Here is a 6,128-nt window from a genome sequence, read left to right as displayed (position 1 = left end):
ACATCCTGGCATCGTGACATTTAGATGCTGTGAATGAAACTTCATAATGTTTCACTTGATTATACATTTAGTCAGGAATTATAGTTTGGAGAAAGTCTAACTAGTAAAATGTGTACAAGTTATGTGAAAACTAATACAAGTAGGTTAATAAAAAAAGACTTATTCATGTTTACGATCACTGCTGGATCAAGCCGCTGCAGTTTTTTCCTGAGGTAATCCAAAGCTTCTTGAGGTGAATTCGTCTTATTCCTCTCAGCGCGACGCGAACAGTAAAACTTGAGGTCTTGCTGCTTTGTTTGCTGTGATGTGGGCGTTTACACGCCGCGCGCTTCATGTGGATGATTATAATACCTATAGCGCGCTCAGAGCGTGGGCGTGATTGCATTAGAGATAATGAAAGGAGACGTGAAAGACTGGACATCGCGTTGGTTTCATATGATTACTTTATCACAGAATATTTGCTTTCGATAAGACTTGCTTAGTTTAAAAGTAGACATGTCAAGCTTTCTATAGATATATCTCTCATGTCTCTTTGTTGAGTATTTGCTGAGTTACAGTTCATTTTAATGACGCGTTTCTAAATGAAGATCACGCAGACCAAGGCGGCAGACAGCGCACCATGTTTGTTTTCTTTATTTTATAAATGCACAAAGTTTTGTTGTTATTATGTGTGTATACAAATAAAAGTAGACCATTTACAGATTCGATTGATGTATTGCTCTAATCTGTAAGATCAACACTGAAAGTGTAATTTAAGTTCATTTCGGTGTTATCAGGAGAAGATGCCGCAAAACGCGTATCCGCGTTTGTCGACCCCCTCTGGAATAAAGAGTTTTAAAGGGTTAGTGATGGAAAACTTGCAGGTCAGTGGGCATCAATTTTTAAGGTTGGTAAACACTTGTACACGGACGCATATAATACTACCCGCCTGATATTGCCATGTGTTATTGAGGTGTCAAAGTTGTGCAGAATTGAAGGAAGAAACCACAAAGTGCCAGAAAGATGCTGGACAGGAAAAGCCTACAAATCTTGCCACATTAATCAAACATTGTGGTGTCAATACTCAATAAGTTACAACGCAAATCAGATACGCAATAATTCCTTTACTGGTCATTTTAAAATGTCAAACTTTGTCCGCAATTGTTAACCACCTCAATCTGTATTATATTTTAGGGTTTTAAAAAAATTCCCTCATGTCCAAATTCAACATGAAGGGGGGTGGTCCGCTGCAGAAAGAGGCATTTGAAAAGACTTCACTGTTCTCGGTCATTAGAGGTATGTGTATAAAAAACACAACATTTTACCAGAGAGCTTCGCTCTTTTTTTAACACTGAATGGTGATACACTATATATATCTCGTTTTTGTTTTTAGTAGGCATCCAAGCAAAAGAGAATGACTCCCTGTCACAATTAGTGTAATTGAAGTAAAAAAAATTATGTCAAGCTTTTCTTGTGCTTTTTTTTTTCTTCTTATTTGACAGATGCTGTGATGACCAACTTCCCGGCAGCAACAGAGTTGGACTTGAGGAATGCAGTTGGGAAGCATTTTAAACAAGAAATAAAACCAATAATTAATCATTTCCTTTAAGTTCACTGTTGGTTGTTTTATTTGTTAAAATAAGTAAACCAACAAAAGGATTAATCTTTTTCTATGTTGTTATTTATGTTTTAATGTTAAGTGTGATTAACATGCTCTTGATTTGTATTAGATTTTTTTTCTTTTAAATATTTTCTTTTTTAATTTTTATATTTTTATTATCTTAAGTTGTTAAAAACTCCAGAATTTTTTATCATAATATTTATATTTAAGTGTATTGTATTTATAACATTTTTTGTCATTAATTATTTTGTATTTTTATCATTTTGTATTGTCTTTGTCACAATGAGGAGTCTCGAGATCGAAGTGCGAGTGCAACGAGGTTTATTGAGAAACAATAACCAGAGAGAACAGCTGGGAAAAAAACGCAAACATGAACCTCAGCGGACATCAGACAGCTTGCTCTGTGAGTGAGGGATCTCCGATCCAGTGCAGGTGAATCCGAAGATTGCGGAACAATCCTCAAAAGGCTGGACGATCTGGGGATGAAACCCAGAAGAAAGACTAACAGTCGCCCCCAACAATTTACAAAACTCTCTCCAAAATCTGAAAACAAACTGAGGCCCCCTGTCAGAGACCACGTCCATCGGGAGGCCATGTATGCGAAAAACGTGGTCGATGACAGCAACCGCTGTTTCTCTGGCAGACGGTAATTTAGGCAGAGGAATGAAATGAGTTGCCTTCGAGAACCGGACCACCATGGTCAAAACCACCGTGTTTCCCTGTGAGGGTGGGAGACCCGAAACAAAATCTAACGAAATGTGGGACCAGGGTCTCGAAGGAACTAACAACGGCTGAAGGAGTCCAGCAGGGGGTCGACTGGAAGACTTAGAAACAGCACAGACCGAGCCAAGCCAAAACAAAAAGACTAATGTCGCGAGCCATAGCTGGCCACCAGAACTGTTGTCTAACCAGAAACTTGGTACGAACTACCCCAGGATGCCAGGCTACCTTGGAACAATGACCCCATCGGAAACCGGGCCTGCCTAGAGTTTAATCTTTTGGCGGACTTGATGTATTCAAGGTTCTTGTGGTCGGTCCAAACGACAAAGGGAACCCCCGAACCCTCCAAACAATGACGCCACTCTTCCAAGTCAAGCTTGACTGCCAACAACTCTGTTACCAATGTCATAATTACGCTCGGCGGGAGACAAACGGTGAGAAAAATACGCGCAAGGATGCACCTTGCCGTCCACGTAGACCACCTGAATGCAGTCTTGGTGGAGGTTAAGGCCGTCAAAGGGGCAGCTAGCTGGCTGAAATTGCGAATAAAACGCCGGTAGAAATTGGCAAAGCCCAGAAACCTCTGCAGGGCCTTGCGGGAATCTGGGGTTGCCCAATTCACCACAGCCTGAACCTTGTCGGAATCCATGTGCACCCCCTCGGCCGAGACGATGTATCCCAAAAAAGGAACAGACTGTGCATGAAAAACGCATTTCTCCGCTTTGACAAAAAGCCCATTCTCCAACAACCTCTGAAGCACTCGCCTGACGTGCTGAACATGTTCCTGGAGAGAATGAGAAAAAATCAGTATGTCATCCAGGTAGACATAGATGAACTGATCTACCATGTCTCTCAGCACATCGTTGACGAGTGCTTGGAATACCGCGGGGGCGTTAGAAAGGTCGAAAGGAAGAACAAGATATTCAAAGTGCCCCCTGGGGGTATTAAAAGCGGTTTTCCATTCATCCCCCTCTCTTATGCGAACCAAATGATAAGCGTTACGGAGATCCAATTTCGTGAAAAATGACGCCCCCTGCAAACGCTCGAAAGCCGACGACATCAACGGTAGAGGATAAGTATTCTTCACCGTTATGTCGTTCAACCCTCGATAGTCAATACAGGGGCGAAGAGAGCCGTCCTTCTTTTTCACGAAAAAGAAACCCGCACCTGCTGGAGAAGAGGGGCGGATGATCTTGGTTGTTAGAGAATCAGAAATATATTTCTCCATGGCCTCCCTCTCCGGTTTTCCATTCATCCCCCTCTCTTATGCGAACCAAATGATAAGCGTTACGGAGATCCAATTTCGTGAAAAATGACGCCCCCTGCAAACGCTCGAAAGCCGACGACATCAACGGTACAGGATAAGTATTCTTCACCATTATGTCGTTCAACCCTCGATAGTCAATACAGGGGCGAAGAGAGCCGTCCTTCTATTTCACGAAAAAGAAATCCGCACCTGCTGGAGAAGAGGGGCGGATGATCTTGGTTGTTAGAGAATCAGAAATATATTTCTCCATGGCCTCCCCCTCCGGGGTGGAAAGCAAATACAATTTGTCCTTAGGCGGAGACGTACCTGGTAATAAGTCTATAGCACAGTCATAGGGACGATGCGGAGGTAGAGAGGCAGCCCGAGACTTACTGAACACTCCCTTCAGGTCAAGGTACTCACATGGCACGTTAGACAGGTCAGCGCGATCCTCCTGAAACACAGAACCAGACACAGGAGAACATGCGGACAACAAACAGGAAGCATGACAATATTCGCTCCAAGCCAAAATGGCATCCTTTCCCCAGTTTATGTGAGGATTATGGAGCATAAGCCAGGGATGCCCCAGAACCACAGGAGCAGCGGGAGTGTCGGTGAGAAGAAATTCAATGTTCTCCGAGTGTTGTCCAGAGGTGATGAGTCTTAACGAGACAGTGGCGTGTGTGATGGAGGGTAAAGGCTGACCATTCAGCGCAACCACAAAAACGGGCTGAGAGAGCACCACCATGGGTATCTTGAGGCTGTGAGCGAGACTAATGTCTAAAAAATTACCCTCCGCTCCCGAGTCCACTAAAGCCTCACAATCATAAGTCAATGAGTGCATTCTCAGTCTCACCGGAAGATGAGTGGCTGAAAAAGAGGATTTGTTCAAAGTAATCCCACCCGTCAGTAACCTCTTACCTACTGGCGGGCGCTGGCTTTTACTGGACAGTGCAGGGCGATGTGACCGGCGGCTCCACAATACAAGCACAGTCCCCTCTCCCTGCGTCTCTGCTTCTCCTGCTGCGAAAGATGGGACCTGTCCATCTGCATGGGCTCGGGATCTGGAAGAGAAAATACAGTCTCGCTAGTGATTGAGGGAAAGTGGCCCTGAGGAGTGATCGGCCGTTCCCGGCGTGTCTGCTGGCCCCGCCGACGCAATATGGTATCCACCTGAATGGCCAGATCTATGAGCTTATCCACGCCTGTGGGTAAATCCGACGAATAAATTTCATCTTTGACAGAATCAGAAAGCCCATATAAAAACAATGTCCCATTGCGCCTCCGAATTCCAACCACACTCCGCTGCCAAAGTGCGAAACTCAATAGAATAGTCGGTTACAGTGCGTTCCCCTTGACGCAGTTCCGCGAGAAGTCGCGCTGCCTCTCTGCCCGAAGCAGCGCGATCAAACACTTTTTTGAGTTCCTCAGAAAATGACTGGAATGAGCAACAGCAAGGAAGCCTCTGCTCCCACACAGTAGTTCCCCAGCTAGCTGCCCGTCCCGAGAGCAAAGTTATAATGAAAGCCACCTTAGATTTCTCAGTGGGAAACGATGAGGGTTGCAGAGAAATGTACAGGGAACATTTGGCCAAGAATGGGCGACATAACTGGGGCTCCCCGGAGTAAAAGGCCGGGGGTGGTAGACGAGGTTCGGCTGAGCGGACGATCGGATCCACAGGAACAAGTGGGTTGAGCACGGGTGGTTGCTGAGCTGAGGCGGTCTCCACCCTCAGTTGATGAAACTGAGTAGTTAACTCAGAAACCTGAGAAACCAGGGCCTGGACAGCACGACCCGTAGCCATCATTAGTTCTTCCTGGCGCTCCATGCAGGTGTTGCTGCTAGACAGAAAGTCTCTCAGTTCCGCCGTACTCGCTGGATCCATAGTGGTCGGTTCGTTCTGTCACAATGAGGAGTCTCGAGATCCAAGTGCGAGTGCAACGAGGTTTATTGAGAAACAATAACCAGAGAGAACAGCTGGGAAAAAACCGCAAACATGAACCTCAGCGGACATCATACAGCTTGCTCTGTGAGTGAGGGATCTCCGATCCAGCGCAGGTGAATCCGAAGATTGCGGAACAATCCTCAAAAGGCTGGACGAGAACTGGAACAACGAGCTGACAGAGAGACAGGACATAAGTTAACGAACCGACAAACACACATTGAACATAGAGCCCTATATAAAGGCAGTGCAAATGAGTTGCAGCTGGCGCGCTCTGATAGAGCGCCAGCTGCCACTACTAATGAATGACGTACACACCCACATGACAAGACGCAAAAAGACCGCACGGACCCATGAACCGTGACAGTCTTAAGTTGTTAATTATATTTTTTTGTTATTTTCCTTAATAAAAGCTGTATTTAATTTGTTTGGATGGATTGCCATTTTGTTGTCTATTAGATGTATATATGTAGGCATTCATTAGCTGTCTATTTGATGACTAGTCTATTCTTGGGCTATGGTTAGACGTCTATTAAATTTTCACTGACAGCACAAATTTAGCTTTGTTTTAGCCTAGACGTCTGGGCTGTGTTTAGACGGCTAATAGACGTCTTTTACAC

At 44.8% G+C, this 6,128-nt stretch overlaps 1 long non-coding RNA gene across 1 annotated transcript in view; it reads left to right on the top strand.

The window, feature by feature from the left end:
- LOC107697649 (uncharacterized) overlaps nt 1–992 on the top strand; it is a 4,902-nt gene extending 3,910 nt beyond the window's left edge. The window contains exon 3 of the long non-coding RNA XR_001635229.1: nt 953–992. This is a non-coding gene — a long non-coding RNA (uncharacterized LOC107697649). The remainder of the gene's footprint in view (nt 1–952) is intronic.
- The last annotated feature ends 5,136 nt before the right edge of the window (nt 993–6,128 follow it).

The sequence above is a fragment of the Sinocyclocheilus anshuiensis genome, unplaced genomic scaffold (genome assembly GCF_001515605.1).
Source record: "Sinocyclocheilus anshuiensis isolate Anshui unplaced genomic scaffold, SAMN03320099.WGS_v1.1 scaffold2042, whole genome shotgun sequence".
NCBI lineage: Eukaryota > Metazoa > Chordata > Actinopteri > Cypriniformes > Cyprinidae > Sinocyclocheilus > Sinocyclocheilus anshuiensis.
The sequence above is the reverse complement of the archived record's forward strand: the minus strand, read 5'-3'. Positions and strand labels throughout refer to the sequence as shown.